Raw genomic sequence first — 21,662 nt, 5'->3', positions numbered from 1 at the left:
TCTGCAGTTCCCACTGTCTCTAGCCTTTATCTCTCTGCAGTTCCCACTGTCTCTGGATCTTCAGATCCATTTAATCCCAGCAGCAGCCCTGACTGGTCCGGGATCCCTGCTCTGCCTGGTCCGGGATCCCTCTCTGCCTGGTCCGGGATCCCCTCTCTGCCTGGTCCGGGGTCCCCTCTCTGCCTGGTCCGGGATCCCCTCTCTGCCTGGTCCGGGATCCCCTCTCTGCCTGGTCCGGGATCCCCTGCTCTGCCTGGTCCGGGATCCCTCTCTGCCTGGTCCGGGATCCCCTCTCTGCCTGGTCCGGGATCCCCTCTCTGCCTGGTCCGGGATCCCCTCTCTGCCTGGTCCGGGATCCCCTCTCTGCCTGGTCCGGGAGCCCCTCTCTGCCTGGTCCGGGAGCCCCTCTCTGCCTGGTCCGGGTTCCCCGCTCTGCCTGGTCCGGGAGCCCCTCTCTGCCTGGTCCGGGTTCCCCGCTCTGCCTGGTCCGGGAGCCCCTCTCTGCCTGTTCCTATTTCTGTCCAGCTGTTCCAGCAGAGTAGCAGGAAGCTCTCTCATTTGTCCTAGTATGGCCTTTAACAAGCATTTTCCCTCCTTTTTTCTCTCTCTGTCTCTCTCTCCTTCCTCACCCCTCTGCCCTGGCCCCATTCCCTCTATTCAGCAGGCCAACAGATGCTATTCTTCTATTCAAATCACTTATATGGAAGTAGCGGTTCTATAGTTGTCCCTATACACAGTCTCTGGGTAGGGGGATGGGGACAGAGAGGGGGGTTGACCCCAAAATATCCCCCGCCTGAAGTGCCATCACTCTTTTGTTTTGTGTATTATTTGAAAGCAGCGTGTCCCAGAAACCCCTGAGCCAACAACACCAACATGTAGCTGTCTGGGGTAGACAACACCAACATGTATCTGTCTGGGGTAGACAACACCAACATGTATCTGTCTGGGGTAGACAACACCAACATGTAGCTGTCTGGGGTAGACAACACCAACATGTAGCTGTCTGGGGTAGACAACACCAACATGTAGCTGTCTGGGGTAGACAACACCAACATGTAGCTGTCTGGGGTAGACAACACCAACATGTAGCTGTCTGGGGTAGACAACACCAACATGTATCTGTCTGGGGTAGACAACACCAACATGTAGCTGTCTGGGGTAGACAACACCAACATGTAGCTGTCTGGGGTAGACAACACCAACATGTAGCTGTCTGGGGTAGACAACACCAACATGTAGCTGTCTGGGGTAGACAACACCAACATGTAGCCGTCTGGGGTAGACAACACCAACATGTAGCTGTCTGGGTAGACAACACCAACATGTATCTGTCTGGGGTAGACAACACCAACATGTAGCCGTCTGGGGTAGACAACACCAACATGTAGCTGTCTGGGTAAGCAACACCAACATGTAGCTGTCTGGGGTAGACAACACCAACATGTAGCCGTCTGGGGTAGACAACACCAACATGTAGCCGTCTGGGGTAGAAAAACACCAACATGTAGCCGTCTGGGGTAGACAACACCAACATGTATCTGTCTGGGGTAGACAACACCAACATGTAGCTGTCTGTAGCCGTCTGTAGACAACACCAACATGTATCTGTCTGGGGTAGACAACACCAACATGTATCTGTCTGGGGTAGACAACACCAACATGTAGCTGTCTGGGGTAGACAACACCAACATGTAGCTGTCTGGGGTAGACAACACCAACATGTAGCTGTCTGGGTTAGACAACACGTAGCTGTCTGGGGTAGACAACACCAACATGTATCTGTCTGGGGTAGACAACACCAACATGTAGCTGTCTGGGGTAGACAACACCAACATGTAGCTGTCTGGGGTAGACAACATGTAGCTGTCTGGGGTAGACAACACCAACATGTAGCTGTCTGGGGTAGACAACACCAACATGTAGCTGTCTGGGGTAGACATCACCAACATGTATCTGTCTGGGGTAACATGTAGCTGTCTGGGGTAGACAACACCAACATGTAGCTGTCTGGGGTAGACAACACCAACATGTATCTGTCTGGGGTAGACAACACCAACATGTATCTGTCTGGGGTAGACAACACCAACATGTATCTGTCTGGGGTAGACAACATGTAGCTGTCTGGGGTAGACAACACCAACATGTAGCTGTCTGGGGTAGACAACACCAACATGTATCTGTCTGGGGTAGACAACACCAACATGTAGCTGTCTGGGGTAGACAACATGTATCTGTCTGGGGTAGACAACACCAACATGTATCTGTCTGGGGTAGACAACACCAACATGTAGCTGTCTGGGGTAGACAACACCAACATGTATCTGTCTGGGGTAGACAACACCAACATGTAGCTGTCTGGGGTAGACAACACCAACATGTAGCTGTCTGGGGTAGACAACATGTAGCTGTCTGGGGTAGACAACACCAACATGTATCTGTCTGGGGTAGACAACACCAACATGTAGCTGTCTGGGGTAGACAACACCAACATGTAGCTGTCTGGGGTAGACAACACCAACATGTAGCTGTCTGGGGTAGACAACACCAACATGTAGCTGTCTGGGGTAGACACCACCAACATGTAGCTGTCTGGGGTAGACAACACCAACATGTAGCTGTCTGGGGTAGACAACACCAACATGTAGCTGTCTGGGGTAGACAACACCAACATGTAGCTGTCTGGGGTAGACAACACCAACATGTAGCTGTCTGGGGTAGACAACACCAACATGTAGCTGTCTGGGGTAGACAACACCAACATGTAGCTGTCTGGGGTAGACAACACCAACATGTAGCTGTCTGGGGTAGACAACACCAACATGTAGCTGTCTGGGGTAGACAACACCAACATGTAGCTGTCTGGGGTAGACAACACCAACATGTAGCTGTCTGGGGTAGACAACACCAACATGTATCTGTCTGGGGTAGACAACACCAACATGTAGCTGTCTGGGGTAGACAACACCAACATGTAGCTGTCTGGGGTAGACAACACCAACATGTAGCTGTCTGGGGTAGACAACACCAACATGTAGCTGTCTGGGGTAGACAACACCAACATGTAGCTGTCTGGGGTAGACAACACCAACATGTAGCTGTCTGGGGTAGACAACACCAACATGTAGCTGTCTGGGGTAGACAACACCAACATGTAGCTGTCTGGGGTAGACAACACCAACATGTAGCTGTCTGGGTTAGACAACACCAACATGTAGCTGTCTGGGGTAGACAACACCAACATGTAGCTGTCTGGGGTAGACAACACCAACATGTAGCTGTCTGGGGTAGACAACACCAACATGTAGCTGTCTGGGGTAGACAACACCAACATGTAGCTGTCTGGGGTAGACAACACCAACATGTAGCTGTCTGGGGTAGACAACACCAACATGTATCTGTCTGGGGTAGACAACACCAACATGTAGCTGTCTGGGTTAGACAACACCAACATGTAGCTGTCTGGGGTAGACAACACCAACATGTAGCTGTCTGGGGTAGACAACACCAACATGTATCTGTCTGGGGTAGACAACACCAACATGTAGCTGTCTGGGGTAGACAACACCAACATGTAGCTGTCTGGGGTAGACAACACCAACATGTAGCTGTCTGGGGTAGACAACACCAACATGTAGCTGTCTGGGGTAGACAACACCAACATGTAGCTGTCTGGGGTAGACAACACCAACATGTAGCTGTCTGGGGTAGACAACACCAACATGTAGCTGTCTGGGGTAGACAACACCAACATGTAGCTGTCTGGGGTAGACAACACCAACATGTAGCTGTCTGGGGTAGACAACACCAACATGTAGCTGTCTGGTGTAGACAACACCAACATGTAGCTGTCTGGGGTAGACAACACCAACATGTAGCTGTCTGGGGTAGACAACACCAACATGTAGCTGTCTGGGGTAGACAACACCAACATGTAGCTGTCTGGGGTAGACAACACCAACATGTATCTGTCTGGGGTAGACAACACCAACATGTAGCTGTCTGGGGTAGACAACACCAACATGTAGCTGTCTGGGGTAGACAACACCAACATGTAGCTGTCTGGGGTAGACAACACCAACATGTAGCTGTCTGGGGTAGACAACATGTAGCTGTCTGGGGTAGACAACATGTAGCTGTCTGGGGTAGACAACACCAACATGTAGCTGTCTGGGGTAGACAACATGTAGCTGTCCCAGGACCAGACCAGTGTCTGGCAGCAGTACCTCTACATGAACAGTGTTGGGCTGTAGTTCAGGCATGTCCCAGGACCAGACCAGTGTCTGGCAGCAGTACCTCTACATGAACAGTGTTGGGCTGTAGTTCAGGCATGTCCCAGGACCAGACCAGTGTCTGGCAGCAGTACCTCTACATGAACAGTGTTGGGCTGTAGTTCAGGCATGTCCCAGGACCAGACCAGTGTCTGGCAGCAGTACCTCTACATGAACAGTGTTGGGCTGTAGTTCAGGCATGTCCCAGGACCAGACCAGTGTCTGGCAGCAGTACCTCTACATGAACAGTGTTGGGCTGTAGTTCAGGCATGTCCCAGGACCAGACCAGTGTCTGGCAGCAGTACCTCTACATGAACAGTGTTGGGCTGTAGTTCAGGCATGTCCCAGGACCAGACCAGTGTCTGGCAGCAGTACCTCTACATGAACAGTGTTGGGCTGTAGTTCAGGCATGTCCCAGGACCAGACCAGTGTCTGGCAGCAGTACCTCTACATGAACAGTGTTGGGCTGTAGTTCAGGCATGTCCCAGGACCAGACCAGTGTCTGGCAGCAGTACCTCTACATGAACAGTGTTGGGCTGTAGTTCAGGCATGTCCCAGGACCAGACCAGTGTCTGGCAGCAGTACCTCTACATGAACAGTGTTGGGCTGTAGTTCAGGCATGTCCCAGGACCAGACCAGTGTCTGGCAGCAGTACCTCTACATGAACAGTGTTGGGCTGTAGTTCAGGCATGTCCCAGGACCAGACCAGTGTCTGGCAGCAGTACCTCTACATGAACAGTGTTGGGCTGTAGTTCAGGCATGTCCCAGGACCAGACCAGTGTCTGGCAGCAGTACCTCTACATGAACAGTGTTGGGCTGTAGTTCAGGCATGTCCCAGGACCAGACCAGTGTCTGGCAGCAGTACCTCTACATGAACAGTGTTGGGCTGTAGTTCAGGCATGTCCCAGGACCAGACCAGTGTCTGGCAGCAGTACCTCTACATGAACAGTGTTGGGCTGTAGTTCAGGCATGTCCCAGGACCAGACCAGTGTCTGGCAGCAGTATCTCTACATGAACAGTGTTGGGTCTGTAGTTCAGGCATGTCCCGACCCCTCACCAGTAGTTAGCCTAGAAGATCAGACTGCGTGTGGTTCAGTAGTTAGCTGAGAAGATCAGACTGCGTGTGGTTCAGTAGTTAGCCGAGAAGATCAGACTGCGTGTGGTTCAGTAGTTAGCTGAGAAGATCAGACTGCGTGTGGTTCAGTAGTTAGCCGAGAAGATCAGACTGCGTGTGGTTCAGTAGTTAGCCGAGAAGATCAGACTGCGTGTGCTTCAGTAGTTAGCCGAGAAGATCAGACTGCGTGTGGTTCAGTAGTTAGCCGAGAAGATCAGACTGCGTGTGGTTCAGTAGTTAGCCGAGAAGATCAGACTGCGTGTGGTTCAGTAGTTAGCCGAGAAGATCAGACTGCGTGTGGTTCAGTAGTTAGCCGAGAAGATCAGACTGCGTGTGCTTCAGTAGTGCGTGTGCTTCAGCCGAGAAGATCAGACTGCGTGTGGTTCAGTAGTTAGCCGAGAAGATCAGACTGCGTGTGGTTCAGTAGTTAGCCGAGAAGATCAGACTGCGTGTGCTTCAGTAGTTAGCCGAGAAGATCAGACTGCATGTAGTATGGAAAATGGAGTGACCTAAACCCAAACCCCCTTCCCTCTTTTTCCAGGTGACTCAGCTCTGTTGTCCAGTTTAAAAGGAGACCTTTGAAACTCTGCAGGGTTGATGTTAACACGTGTCTGTCGTCTCTCTGTGCTGCTGACAAGACTTGTAGAGTGTATTTCCCAGCCCTGGCTGCTGCTGTGTTATAGACGACCTATTGAAAACGCTTTCAGCAGTAGCTCCCGCCCCTCCCTGTGTTCTACTGTTACCAGGGCAACGCCTTTCATAGAACCGTGTCATGTGACCCCACCGGGGGTTTGACGTCAGAGAGGAGAGGAGGCAGAGTTTGGGTGAACAGCTTTGCTCAGACATTTCAGTTAGCAGCTGTGGGGGCTTGTGAGAGAGTCTCTTCTTCTTCTTGGGTGTTGGGAAGTCGCTAGTTGTTGTCACTTCTGCCTGGTGTCTAGTCGAGCCTCTTTCTCTGTTCTGTCAGCTAGATCCTCTCCTGTTGTCACTGCTGCCTGTAGCTGACACTCTGCAAACATAGGACCTGTTGGATTATGGACTGTTAACAGACCTACGTTACTACACACCAGGTGAGGTAAGATCTCTGGTCTCGTCTTTTTGTGAAACCGGTTGTTTCTGTTTAAATGATTTGCTATATTATTTTAATCTCGGCAACACGCGCTTCTCTTATGGCTTTTGCAATGTTGTGAGAGCTGCAGGATTGACCACAGGCAACAGGCGGCAGAACATTTGCATTGTGTTGGTTTGAGTAAGGAACTGTGAAGGGTTATGAAATGTTACTTTCCCATGAGTCCAGAGACTGAGGAGTTAGAATACTGTTAGAGGGGGTTAGAATACTGTTAGAGGGGGTTAGAATACTGTTAGAGGGGGTTAGAGTACTGTTGGTTAGAGGGTTGTAGAATACTGTTGGATAGAGGGGGTTAGAATACTGTTAGAGGGGGTTAGAATACTGTTAGAGGGGGTTAGAATACTGTTAGAGGGGGTTAGAATACTGTTAGAGGGGGTTAGAGTACTGTTAGAGGGGGTTAGAGTACTGTTGGTTAGAGGGTTGTAGAATACTGTTGGATAGAGGGGATTAGAATACTGTTAGAGGGGGTTAGAATACTGTTAGAGGGGGTTAGAATACTGTTAGAGGGGGTTAGAATACTGTTAGAGGGTTGTAGAATACTGTTGGTTAGAGGGGATTAGAATACTGTTGGTTAGAGGGGGTTAGAATACTGTTGGATAGAGGGGGTTAGGGTTAGAATACTGTTGGTTAGAGGGGATTAGAATACTGTTGGTTAGAGGGGGTTAGAATACTGTTGGATAGAGGGGGTTAGAATACTGTTGGATAGAGGGGGTTAGAATACTGTTGGTTAGAGGGGGTTAGAATACTGTTGGTTAGAGGGGGTTAGAATACTGTTGGTTCGAGGGAGGTTAGAATACTGTTAGAGGGTGTTAGAATACTGTTGGTTAGAGGGGGTTAGAATACTGTTGGATAGAGGGGATTAGATTACTGTTGGATAGAGGGGGTTAGAATACTGTTGGAGAGAGGGGGTTAGAATACTGTTGGATAGAGGGGGTTAGAATAATGTTGGATAGAGGGGGTTAGAATAATGTTGGATAGAGGGGGTTAGAATACTGTTGGATAGAGGGGGTTAGAATACTGTTGGATAGAGGGGGTTAGAATACTGTTGGTTAGAGGGGGTTAGAATACTGTTGGTTAGAGGGGGTTAGAATACTGTTGGTTCGAGGGAGGTTAGAATACTGTTAGAGGGTGTTAGAATACTGTTGGTTAGAGGGGGTTAGAATACTGTTGGATAGAGGGGATTAGATTACTGTTGGATAGAGGGGGTTAGAATACTGTTGGAGAGAGGGGGTTAGAATACTGTTGGATAGAGGGGGTTAGAATACTGTTGGATAGAGGGGGTTAGAATAATGTTGGATAGAGGGGGTTAGAATAATGTTGGATAGAGGGGGTTAGAATACTGTTGGATAGAGGGGGTTAGAATACTGTTGGAGAGAGGGGGTTAGGGTTAGAATACTGTTGGATAGAGGGGGTTAGAATACTGTTGGTTAGAGGGGGTTAGAATACTGTTGGATAGAAAGAGGTTAGAATACTGTTGGATAGAGGGGGTTAGAATACTGTTGGATAGAGGGGGTTAGAATACTGTTGGTTAGAGGGGGTTAGAATACTGTTGGTTAGAGGGGGTTAGAATACTGTTGGAGAGAGGGGGTTAGGGTTAGAAGTAATGTAGGAGTGTAATGCTGTGGTGTATGAGTAAAATGCTGTGGTGTATGAGTAATGCTCCTGGAGGACTGTAGTGTAGGAGTAATGCTCCTGGAGGACTGTGGTGTAGGAGTAATGCTCCTGGAGGACTGTGGTGTAGGAGTAATGCTCCTGGAGGACTGTGGTGTAGGAGTAATGCTCCTGGAGGACTGTGGTGTAGGAGTAATGCTCCTGGAGGACTGTGGTGTAGGAGTAAATGCTCCTGGAGGACTGTGGTGTAGAAGTAATGCTCCTGGAGGACTGTGGTGTAGGAGTAATGCTCCTGGAGGACTGTGGTGTAGGAGTAATGCTCCCGGAGGACTGTGGTGTAGGAGTAAGGCTCCCGGAGGACTGTGGTGTAGGAGTAATGCTCCCGGAGGACTGTGGTGTAGGAGTAATGCTCCCGGAGGACTGTGGTGTAGGAGTAATGCTCCCGGAGGACTGTGGTGTAGGAGTAATGCTCCCGGAGGACTGTGGTGTAGGAGTAATGCTCCCGGAGGACTGTGGTGTAGGAGTAATGCTCCCGGAGGACTGTGGTGTAGGAGTAATGCTCCCGGAGGACTGTGGTGTAGGAGTAATGCTCCCGGAGGACTGTGGTGTAGGAGTAATGCTCCTGGAGGACTGTGGTGTAGGAGTAATGCTCCTGGAGTCATTTCAAGCTCCATGCGGCTCCCGAAGCCTTCTAATGTCAGTGGGCTGGAGGGATTGAGGTTGGGGCTGCAGGGATTGAGGTTGGTGCTGGAGGGATTGAGGTTGGGGCTGGAGGGATTGAGGTTGGGGCTGGAGGGATTGAGGTTGGGGCTGCAGGGATTGAGGTTGGGGCTGCAGGGATTGAGGTTGGGGCTGGAGGGATTGAGGTTGGGGCTGGAGGGATTGAGGTTGGGGCTGGAGGGATTGAGGTTGGGGCTGGAGGGATTGAGGTTGGGGCTGGAGGGCTGCGGTTAGAGGGGGGAGTACAGGGGGCAAGCAGCTGCCTCAGAGGAGGGAATGGGGTTTTAAGTGGGTGTGTGGAGGAAGAGAGGGAGGGAGGGAGAGAATCCAACAGCCTGTGGGGACCAGAGATAAAGAGGGGGGGGGGGGGGTTACATATCTCCTCTACAGACACGATATGGGGCTGGGGTTAGAGAGAGAGGGAGGGAGAATCCAACAGCCTGTAAGGACCAGAGATAAAGAGGGGCGGGGGTTACATATCTCCTCTACAGACACGATATGGGGCTGGGGTTAGAGAGAGAGGGAGGGAGAATCCAACAGCCTGTAGGGACAAGAGATAAAGAGGGGGGGGGGTTACATATCTCCTCTACAGACACGACATGTTCTCTTCTCCCTCGCTTTATATTTTCCTCTTGTTCTCCCTCTCTGTTGTAGTCAACTTAATACAGCAGTTTAGGATGTAGACTGATGAGCTGGGTCCATTACTCTGATGATGAGGTAGTTTAGGATGTAGACTGATGAGCTGGGTCCATTACTCTGATGATGAGGTAGTTTAGGATGTAGACTGATGAGCTGGGTCCATTACTCTGATGATGAGGTAGTTTAGGATGTAGACTGATGAGCTGGGTCCATTCCTCTATGATGAGGTAGTTTAGGATGTAGACTGATGAGCTGGGTCCATTCCTCTATGATGAGGTAGTTTAGGATGTAGACTGATGAGCTGGGTCCATTACTCTGATGATGTAGTTTTGGATGTAGACTGATGAACTGGGTCCATTACTCTGATGATGTAGTTTTGGATGTAGACTGATGAGCTGGGTCCATTACTCTGATGATGTAGTTTTGGATGTAGACTGATGAACTGGGTCCATTACTCTGATGAGGTAGTTTAGGATATAGACTGATGAGCTGGGTCCATTACTCTGATGATGAGGTAGTTTAGGATGTAGACTGGGTCCATTACTCTGATGATGAGGTAGTTTAGGATGTAGACTGATGAGCTGGGACCATTACTCTGATGAGGTAGTTTAGGATATAGACTGATGAGCTGGGTCCATTACTCTGACGATGAGGTAGATTAGGATGTAGACTGATGAGCTGGGTCCATTCCTCTATGATGATGAGGTAGTTTAGGATGTAGACTGATGAGCTGGGTCCATTCCTCTATGATGATGAGGTAGTTTAGGATGTAGACTGATGAGCTGGGTCCATTCCTCTATGATGATGAGGTAGTTTAGGATGTAGACTGATGAGCTGGGTCCATTCCTCTATGACGATGAGGTAGTTTAGGATGTAGACTGATGAGCTGGGTCCATTCCTCTATGATGATGAGGTAGTTTAGGATGTAGACTGATGAGCTGGGTCCATTCCTCTATGATGATGAGGTAGTTTAGGATGTAGACTGATGAGCAGGGTCCATTACTCTGATGAGGTAGTTTAGGATACAGACTGGGTCCATTACTCTGATGATGTAGTTTTGGATGTAGACTGATGAGCTGGGTCCATTACTCTGATGATGAGGTAGTTTAGGATGTAGACTGATGAGCTGGGTCCATTACTCTGATGAGGTAGTTTAGGATATAGACTGGGTCCATTACTCTGATGATGTAGTTTTGGATGTAGACTGATGAACTGGGTCCATTACTCTGATGATGAGGTAGTTTAGGATGTAGACTGATGAGCTGGGTCCATTACTCTGATGATGAGGTAGTTTAGGATGTAGACTGATGAACTGGGTCCATTACTCTGATGAGGTAGTTTAGGATGTAGACTGATGAGCTGGGTCCATTCCTCTATGATGATGAGGTAGTTTAGGATGTAGACTGATGAGCTGGGTCCATTCCTCTATGATGATGAGGTAGTTTAGGATGTAGACTGATGAGCTGGGTCCATTCCTCTATGATGATGAGGTAGTTTAGGATGTAGACTGGGTCCATTACTCTGATGAGGTAGTTTAGGATGTAGACTGATGAGCTGGGTCCATTACTCTGATGATGAGGTAGTTTAGGATGTAGACTGGGTCCATTCCTCTATGATGAGGTAGTTTAGAATGTAGACTGATGAACTGGGTCCATTACTCTGATGATGAGGTAGTTTAGGATGTAGACTGATGAGCTGGGTCCATTCCTCTATGATGTTGAGGTAGTTTAGGATGTAGACTGTTGACCTGGGGTCTAATCCTCTGAGATGATATTGAGGTCATTTAGGATGTAGACTGATGAGCTGGGTCCATTCCTCTATGATGTTGAGGTAGTTTAGGATGTAGACTGATGAGCTGGGTCCATTCCTCTATGATGATGAGGTAGTTTAGGATGTAGACTGATGAGCTGGGTCCATTCCTCTATGATGAGGTAGTTTAGGATGTAGACTGTTGACCTGTGGTCTAATCCTCTGAGATGATGTTGAGGTAGTTGAGGATGTAGACTGTTGACCTGGGGTCTATTCCTCTGAGATGATATTGAGGTAGTTTAGGATGTAGACTGTTGACCTGGGGTCTAATCCTCCTCTATGATGTTGAGGTAGTTTAGGATGTAGACTGTTGACCTGGGGTCTAATCCTCCTCTATGATATTGAGGTAGTTTAGGATGTAGACTGTTGACCTGGGGTCTAATCCTCCTCTATGATATTGAGGTAGTTTAGGATGTAGACTAATGACCTGGGTCCATTACTCTGATGATGAGGTAGTTTAGGATATAGACTGATGAACTGGGTCCATTACTCTGATGATGAGGTAGTTTAGGATGTAGACTGGGTCCATTACTCTGATGATGAGGTAGTTTAGGATGTAGACTGATGAACTGGGTCCATTACTCTGATGATGAGGTAGTTTAGGATGTAGACTGATGAGCTGGGACCATTACTCTGATGATGAGGTAGTTTAGGATGTAGACTGATGAGCTGGGTCCATTCCTCTGATGAGGTAGTTAAGGATGTAGACTGATGAGCTGGGTCCATTCCTCTATGATGTTGAGGTAGTTTAGGATGTAGACTGTTGACCTGGGGTCTAATCCTCCTCTATGATGTTGAGGTAGTTTAGGATGTAGACTGATGAGCTGGGTCCATTACTCTGATGATGAGGTAGTTTAGGATGTAGACTGATGAGCTGGGTCCATTACTCTGATGATGAGGTAGTTTAGGATGTAGACTGATGAGCTGGGTCCATTCCTCTATGATGTTGAGGTAGTTTAGGATGTAGACTGGTGACCTGGGGTCTAATCCTCCTCTATGATGTTGAGGTAGTTTAGGATGTAGACTGGTGACCTGGGGTCTAATCCTCTGAGATGATATTGAGGTAGTTTAGGATGTAGACTGTTGACCTGGGGTCTAATCCTCTGAGATGATATTGAGGTAGTTTAGGATGTAGACTGTTGACCTGGGGTCTAATCCTCTGAGATGATATTGAGGTAGTTTAGGATGTAGACTGTTGACCTGGGGTCTATTCCTCTGAGATGATGTTGAGGTAGTTTAGGATGTAGACTGGTGACCTGGGGTCTAATCCTCAGAGATGATATTGAGGTAGTTTAGGATATAGACTGATGAACTGGGTCCATTACTCTGATGAGGTAGTTTAGGATATATACTGATGAACTGGGTCCATTACTCTGATGAGGTAGTTTAGGATATATACTGATGAGCTGGGTCCATTACTCTGATGAGGTAGTTTAGGATGTAGACTGATGAACTGGGTCCATTACTCTGATGAGGTAGTTTAGGATGTAGACTGATGAGCTGGGTCCATTACTCTGATGATGAGGTAGTTTAGGATATAGACTGATGAACTGGGTCCATTACTCTGATGAGGTAGTTTAGGATGTAGACTGATGAGCTGGGTCCATTACTCTGATGAGGTAGTTTACGATGTAGACTGATGAGCTGGGTCCATTACTCTGATGATGAGGTAGTTTAGGATGTAGACTGATGAACTGGGTCCATTACTCTGAGGTAGTTTAGGATGTAGACTGATGAGCTGGGTCCATTACTCTGATGATGATGTAGTTTAGGATGTAGACTGGGTCCATTCCTCTATGATGAGGTAGTTTAGGATGTAGACTGATGAGCTGGGTCCATTACTCTGATGAGGTAGTTTAGGATGTAGACTGATGAGCTGGGTCCATTACTCTGATGATGAGGTAGTTTAGGATGTAGACTGATGAGCTGGGTCCATTACTCTGATGAGGTAGTTTAGGATGTAGACTGATGAACTGGGTCCATTACTCTGATGAGGTAGTTTAGGATGTAGACTGATGAGCTGGGTCCATTACTCTGATGATTAGGTAGTTTAGGATATAGACTGATGAACTGGGTCCATTACTCTGATGAGGTAGTTTAGGATGTAGACTGATGAGCTGGGTCCATTACTCTGATGAGGTAGTTTAGGATGTAGACTGATGAGCTGGGTCCATTACTCTGATGAGGTAGTTTAGGATGTAGACTGATGAGCTGGGTCCATTACTCTGGTGAGGTAGTTTAGGATATAGACTGATGAGCTGGGTCCATTCCTCTATGATATTGAGGTAGTTTAGGATGTAGACTGGTGACCTGGGGTCTAATCCTCCTCTATGATATTGAGGTAGTTTATGATGTAGACTGTTGACCTGGGGTCTAATCCTCCTCTATGATATTGAGGTAGTTTATGATGTAGACTGTTGACCTGGGGTCTAATCCTCTGAGATGATGTTTAGGTAGTTTGAGATGATAATGATGATACTCCTCTGAGATGATATTGAGGTAGTTTGAGATGATAATGATGGTAATCCTCTGAGATGATATTGAAGTAGTTTGAGATGATAATGATGCTAATCCTCTGAGATGATGTTTAGGTAGTTTGAGATGATAATGATGATAATCCTCAGCTAAAAGCCCTCATCTCCCAGTGGAATGTAACGCTGCTGTTTCTCTATGGGTAATGCACGTTCGTGATGATGACAGTGGTCCAGCTGTCTGTGTGTCGCTGTCTGGACGACACAGGAACGTGTGAGCTCACCTCATTGAAGTGTTTGTTTCCCACAATACGTTTTTAAAGAGGGTTACTTAGATGGACAGTAAACAACGGTTGACTAACGAGGGGAGAAACAAGTGACACTTCTGGTCGGTTCATCTCTTTCACTCCAGTTTAACCAGCTCCAAATGTGTCGATTTGAAACGGGCCACTCACTGCAGTCACAACGGAGCCTCTTCCTGTTGTGAAACCGGGCTGTGGAAATACAAGCTCTCTGTCTCTGCACAGGCATGAAGAGGCCCTTTGGAGGGAGAAGCAAAGGGGTTAACTTGGAGATTGATCTCTCTCTATCTGTCTCTCTGTATGTATCTCTGTCTGTCTGTATCTCTGTCTCTCTGTATGTATCTCTGTCTCTGCACGGGCATGAAAAGGCCATTTGGAGGGAGAAGCAGAGGGGTTAACTTGGAGATTGATCTCTCTCTATCTCAGTCTCTCTGTATGCATCTCTTTCTCTGTATGTATCTCTCTCTGTATCTGGGGCGGCAGGTAGCCTAGTGGTTAGAGCGTTGGACTTGTAACCGAAAGGTTGCTAGATCAAATCCCCGAGCTGACAAGGTAAAAATCTGTTGTTCTGCCCCTGAACAAGGCAGTTAACCCACTGTTCCTAGACCAGTTAACCCACTGTTCCTAGACCAGTTAACCCCACTGTTCCTAGACCAGTTAACCCACTGTTCCTAGACCAGTTAACCCACTGTTCCTAGACCAGTTAACCCACTGTTCCTAGACCAGTTAGTTAACCCACTGTTCCTAGACCAGTTAGTTACCCCACTGTTCCTAGGCCGTCATTGAAAATAAGAATTTGTCCTTAACTGACTTGCCTTGTTAAATAAAGGTAAATGTTTTTTTTTTTTTATCTCTGTCTCTCTGTCTGTCACTCAATTGAATTAAGTTCCATTCAATTAACTTTATTGGCACACCATTCAAGGGTTTTTCTTTATTTTCACTATTTTCTACGTTGTAGAATAATAGTAAAGACATCAAAACTATGAAATAACACATGTAGTAACCAAAAAAGTTCAACAATTCAAAAATATCTGTTTATACTTGAGATTCTTCAAAGGAGCCACCCTTTGCCTTGATGTCAGCTTTGCACACTCTTGGCGTTCTCTCAACCAGGCTTAACCTGGAATGCTTTTCCAACAGTCTTGAAGGGAGTTCCCACATTCGCTGAGCACTTGTTGGCTGCTTTTCCTTCACGCTGCGGTCCAACTCAACCCAATTGAGATGGTTTGGGTTGAAGTCGGGTGATTGTGGAGGCCAGGTCATCTGATGCAGCACTCCATCACTCTCCTTCTTGGTCAAATAGTCCTTACACAGCCTGGAGGTGTGTTGGATCATTGTCCTGTTGAAAAACAAATGATCGTCCCACTAAGCTCAAACTAGATGGGATGACATATCGCTGTTTTAGCCATGCTGGTTAAGTGTGCCTTGAATTCTAAATAAATCCCAGTGTCATCAGCAAAACACCCCCAAACCATCACACCACCACCTCCATGCTTCACGGTTGGAACCACACATGCAGAGATCATCCGTCCACCTACTCTGCGTCTCACAAAGACACAGCGGTTGGAACCAAACATATCAAATTTGGCCAAAGGACAGATTTCCACCGGTATAATGTCAGTTGCTCGTGTTTCTTGGCCCAAGCAAGTCTCTTCTTATTGATGTCCTTTAGCAGTGGTTTCTTTGCAGCAATTCAACAATGAAGGCCTGATTCACACAGTCTCCTCTGAACAGTTGATGTTGAGATGTGTCTGTTACTTGAACTCTGATGTGCAGTTAACTCTAATGAGCTTATCCTCTGCAGCAGAGGTAACTCTGGGTCTTCCTTTCCTGTAGCAGTCCTCGTGAGAGCCAGTTAACTCTAATGAACTTATCCTCTGCAGCAGAGGTAACTCTGGGTCTTCCTTTCCTGTGGCGGTCCTCATGAGAGCCAGGTAACTCTAATGAACTTATCCTCTGCAGCAGAGGTAACTCTGGGTCTTCCTTTAATGGGGTGGTCCTCATGAGAGACAGTTAACTCTAATGAACTTATCCTCTGCAGCAGAGGTAACTCTGGGTCTTCCTTTCCTGTGGCGGTCCTCATGAGAGCCAGTTAACTCTAATGAACTTATCCTCTGCAGCAGAGGTAACTCTGGGTCTTCCTTTCCTGTGGCGGTCCTCATGAGAGCCAGTTAACTCTAATGAACTTATCCTCTGCAGCAGAGGTAACTCTGGGTCTTCCTTTCCTGTGGCGGTCCTCGTGAGAGCCAGTTAACTCTAATGAACTTATCCTCTGCAGCAGAGGTCACTCTGGGTCTTCCATTCCTGTGGCGGTCCTCATGAGAGCGAATTTCATCACAGCGCTTGATGGTTTTTGTGACTGCACTTGGACAAACTTTCAAAGTTCTCCGCATTGACTGACCTTCGTGTCTTAAAGTAATGCTGGCCTGTCGTTTCTCTTTGCTTATTTGAGTTGTTCTTGCCCTAATATGGACTTGGTCTTTTACCAAACAGGGCCATCTTCTGTATACCACCCCTACCTTGTCACAACACAACTGATTTGCTCAAACGCATTAAGGGAAGAAATTCCACAAATAACATTTTAACAAGGCACACCTGTTAATTGAAATGCAGGTGACTACCTCATGAAGCTGGTTGAGAGAACGCCAAGAGTGTGCAAAGCTGTCGTCAAAGCTGTCGTCAAGACAAAGGGTGGCTACAGAGGACATGGTTGGTCTGTCAGACACTGTAGTGCTCTGCCAACCCACACAGAGGACATGGTTGGTCTGTCAGACACTTTAGTGCTCTGCCAACCCACACAGAGGACATGGTTGGTCTGTCAGACACTGTAGTGCTCTGCCAACCCACACAGAGGACATGGTTGGTCTGTCAGACACTGTAGTGCTCTGCCAACCCACACAGAGGACATGGTTGGTCTGTCAGACACTGTAGTGCTCTGCCAACCCACACAGAGGACATGGTTGGTCTGTCAGACACTGTAGTGCTCTGCCAACCCACACAGAGGACATGGTTGGTCTGTCAGACACTGTAGTGCTCTGCCAACCCACACAGAGGACATGGTTGGTCTGTCAGACACTGTAGTGCTCTGCCAACCCACACAGAGGACATGGTTGGTCTGTCAGACACTGTAGTGCTCTGCCAACCCACACAGAGGACATGGTTGGTCTGTCAGACACTGTAGTGCTCTGCCAACCCACACAGAGGACATGGTTGGTCTGTCAGACACTGTAGTGCTCTGCCAACCCACACAGAGGACATGGTTGGTCTGTCAGACACTGTAGTGCTCTGCCAACCCACACAGAGGACATGGTTGGTCTATCAGACACTGTAGTGCTCTGCCAACCCACATAGAGGACATGGTTGGTCTGTCAGACACTGTTCCTCATCCTATGACAGGCAGCAATGTAGTGCTCTGCCAACCCACATAGAGGACATGGTTGGTCTGTCAGACACTGTCCCTCATCCTATAGCAGGCAGCAATGTAGTGCTCTGCCAACCCACATAGAGGACATGGTTGGTCTGTCAGACACTGTCCCTCATCCTATAGCAGGCAGCAATGTAGTGCTCTGCCAACCCACATAGAGGACATGGTTGGTCTGTCAGACACTGTCCCTCATCCTATGACAGGCAGCAATGGTATGTCAGACACTGTCCCTCATCCTATGGCAGGCAGCAATGTAGTGCTCTGCCAACCCACATAGAGGACATGGTTGGTCTGTCAGACACTGTCCCTCATCCTATGACAGGCAGCAATGGTCTGTCAGACACTGTCCCTCATCCTATGACAGGCAGCAATGGTCTGTCAGACACTGTCCCTCATCCTATGGCAGTCAGCAATGGTCTGTCAGACACTGTCCCTCATCCTATGGCAGGCAGCAATGGTCTGTCAGACACTGTCCCTCATCCTATGGCAGTCAGCAATGGTCTGTCAGACACTGTCCCTCATCCTATGGCAGGCAGCAATGGTCTGTCAGACACTGTCCCTCATCCTATGGCAGGCAGCAATGGTCTGTCAGACACTGTCCCTCATCCTATGGCAGGCAGCAATGGTCTGTCAGACACTGTCCCTCATCCTATGGTAGGCAGCAATGGTCTGTCAGACACTGTCCCTCATCCTATGGCAGGCAGCAATGGTCTGTCAGACACTGTCCCTCATCCTATGGCAGGCAGCAATGGTCTGTCAGACACTGTTCCTCATCCTATAGCAGGCAGCAATGTAGTGCTCTGCCAACCCACATAGAGGACATGGTTGGTCTGTCAGACACTGTCCATCTTATGACAGTCAGCTATGTAGTGCTCTGCCAACCCACAGCTCTGTGTGTCCTCCCCCAACAGGACGGGTATCCTATCTTCATTCATCAAGGTCTTTGAAACCTTGAGGAAGGGTTTCAAATTTGGGGAAATTACACTCTAATTGATTCATTTAAAAAATAAAAAAAAACATTTTGTCAGGAAATGCATCTCTGTCTCGGGTTGTGCTGTGGTTACACAGCCTTTCCTCTACAGGGAGCCAGGTTCTGCTGTTGTGCTGTGGTTACACAGCCTTTCCTCTACAGGGAGCCAGGTTATGCTGTTGTGCTGTGGTTACACAGCCTTTCCTCTACAGGGAGCCAGGTTCTGCTGTTGTGCTGTGGTTACACATGCTTTCTTCTCCAGTTTAGTTTAACATGACAGTCACAGTCCCCAGAGGAGGAGTACTGATCCCCTCTGATACGCCTCTGTGTGTCCGGCGCTGTACTAAGACTGGATGTAAAGACATTGACCATCTCTCCTAATGGTGTCAGTTGACCATCTCTCCTAATGCTGTCAGTTTATCATCTCTCCTAATGGTGTCAGTTTACCATCTCTCCTAATGGTGTCAGTTTACCATCTCTCCTAATGGTGTCAGTTGACCATCTCTCCTAATGGTGTCAGTTTACCATCTCTCCTAATGGTGTCAGTTGACCATCTCTCCTAATGGTGTCAGTTTACCATCTCTCCTAATGGTGTCAGTTGACCATCTCTCCTAATGGTGTCAGTTTACCATCTCTCCTAATGGTGTCAGTTGACCATCTCTCCTAATGGTGTCAGTTGACCATCTCTCCTAATGGTGTCAGTTTACCATCTCTCCTAATGGTGTCAGTTTACCATCTCTCCTAATGGTAGCATCCAGCGTTGTATCACCGCAGAAAGACATTCACAACACCAACCCTGACCGCTCTTCAGCTCAACTTGAGCTGAAACTAAGACAGGTTTATGGGAAATACTGATTTTAGGTTGTTTTGAGGTTCACCAGAGGCACTCTGTGAATCACCCACTCTCTCTGAAAACACTCTCCCATGATTGGACCTGAAATAATGGCAGCTTTTTTCGCGGCCGCGGGTTCGGTCCAGAATGCCGCCCTTGTGGGGCCCTGGTCAGAATACATGCAGTAAATGACATATAAGGATGCAGCCTCACAGAGTTGAACCTTGCAGCACTATCAGTGGAAGCAGCTGTTGTTTGGGGGGTGATATGGAAGAGGGGTTTATTTGTTCAGCAGAGAGAGGACTCTGGCTGTGCTACATGTCTGAATGCTGTTGTCTGGGGGGTGATATGGAAGAGGGGTTATCTGGCTGTGCTACATGTCTGAATGTCAAGCTGTTGTTTGGGGGGTGATATGGAAGAGGGGTTATCTGGCTGTGCTACATGTCTGAATGTCAAGCTGTTGTTTGGGGGGTGATATGGAAGAGGGGTTATCTGGCTGTGCTACATGTCTGAATGTCAAGCTGTTGTTTGGGGGGTGATATGGAAGAGGGGTTATCTGGCTGTGCTACATGTCTGAATGCTGTTGTCTGCTCTGCTTTCTGTGTTCTGAAAAGCAGCTCTCGCTGTCACGATGACTAGCGGCTTTAGATGGTTCCTTCTGAACGGAACCACTTCCACTGTTCCCTCCAGAATTATTATTCTGAACCGGTTCCTTCTGAACGGGAACCACTTCCACTGTTCCTACCATAATTATTTTTCTGAACCGGTTCCTTCTGAACAGAACCATTTCCACTGTTCCCTCCAGAATTATTATTCTGAACCGGTTCCTTCTGAATGGAACCACATCCACTGTTCCCTCCAGAATTATTATTCTGAACCGGTTCCTTCTGAACAGAACCACTGCCACTGTTCCCTCCAGAATTATTATTCTGAACCGGTTCCTTCTGAACAGAACCACTTCCACTGTTCCCTCCAGAATTATTATTCTGAACAGAACCACTTCTACTGTTCCCTCCAGAATTATTATTCTGAACCGGTTCCTTCTGAACAGAACCACTTCCACCGTTCCCTCCAGAATTATTATTCTGAACCGGTTCCTTCTGAACGGAACCACTTCCACTGTTCCCACCAGAAAAATAAAGTTCTTGACCGGTTTGGAAACCAGGGTGTTCTGTCTGCTACAACACAGAGACTACAGCTGTAGAGTCTGACCTCAGCCTATCCTCAGCCTCAGCCTAGCCTCAGCCTATCCTCAGACTCAGCCTAGCCTCAGCCTCAGCCTATTCTCAGCCTCAGCCTAGCCTCAGCCTATCCTCAGCCTATCCTCAGCCTAGCCTCAGCCTATCCTCAGCCTATCCTCAGCCTCAGCCTATCCTCAGCCTATCCTCAGCCTAGCCTCAGCCTAGCCTCAGCCTATCCTCAGCCTCAGCCTATCCTCAGCCTCAGCCTATCCTCAGCCTCAGCCTATCCTCAGCCTCAGCCTATCCTCAGCCTCAGCCTATCCTCAGCCTCAGCCTATCCTCAGCCTATCCTCAGCCTATCCTCAGCCTATCCTCAGCCTCAGCCTATCCTCAGCCTATCCTCAGCCTATCCTCAGCCTATCCTCAGCCTCAGCCTATCCTCAGCCTCAGCCTATCCTCAGCCTATCCTCAGCCTATCCTCAGCCTCAGCCTATCCTCAGCCTCAGCCTATCCTCAGCCTCAGCCTATCCTCAGCCTCAGCCTATCCTCAGCCTATCCTCAGCCTAGCCTCAGCCTATCCTCAGCCTAGCCTCAGCCTATCCTCAGCCTCAGCCTATCCTCAGCCTATCCTCAGCCTATCCTCAGCCTGGCCTCAGATAATCCATTATATTGACCAGACACTCCATTGGCCGCTCTAACAATGCAAAGTAATGGAAGGCAGTCAGGAGGAGGCCAGGTCAGGTGGGACCGTTCCAGCCAATGAGGCTGATTACGCGTGTGATGGCAGGAACAACTCCCAGATAGTGTTGGGATGTCACGTGTCCTACGTATATCAGTACACTGATAACAACCTAATCACTACAGAACAACTCCCAGATAGTGTTGGGATGCCACGTGTCCTACGTATATCAGTACACTGATAACAACCTAATCACTACAGAACAACTCCCAGATAGTGTTGGGATGTCACGTGTCCTACGTATATCAGTACACTGATAACAACCTAATCACTACAGAACAACTCCCAGATAGTGTTGGGATGTCACGTGTCCTACGTATGTATATCAGTACACTGATAACAACCTAATCACTATGGACCTTCTATTCCATCAGAGAAGGTCACACATCCCAAATTAACCTTTTCTTTTGTTAAGTAAATTCGACACTCATTGATCTCCATAGAAAAACTCCT

At 48.2% G+C, this 21,662-nt stretch overlaps 1 protein-coding gene across 3 annotated transcripts in view; it reads left to right on the top strand.

Annotated features, from left to right (window-relative positions):
- The first annotated feature begins 431 nt into the window (after positions 1 to 431).
- LOC139395358 (neurocalcin-delta A) overlaps positions 432 to 21,662 on the top strand; it is a 75,024-nt gene continuing 53,793 nt past the window's right edge. The window contains exon 1 of one of the 3 annotated variants that reach the window (XM_071142925.1): positions 432 to 566. The gene's annotated coding sequence lies outside the window, so the exon portion shown is untranslated. Of the gene's footprint in view, positions 567 to 6,181; positions 6,458 to 21,662 lie in introns of those variants that run through there. The other 2 variants (XM_071142924.1, XM_071142923.1) reach the window with 2 other exon arrangements.

Source organism: Oncorhynchus clarkii, unplaced genomic scaffold, assembly GCF_045791955.1.
Source record: "Oncorhynchus clarkii lewisi isolate Uvic-CL-2024 unplaced genomic scaffold, UVic_Ocla_1.0 unplaced_contig_14070_pilon_pilon, whole genome shotgun sequence".
Taxonomy (NCBI): Eukaryota; Metazoa; Chordata; class Actinopteri; order Salmoniformes; family Salmonidae; genus Oncorhynchus; species Oncorhynchus clarkii.
The sequence above is the reverse complement of the archived record's forward strand: the minus strand, read 5'-3'. Positions and strand labels throughout refer to the sequence as shown.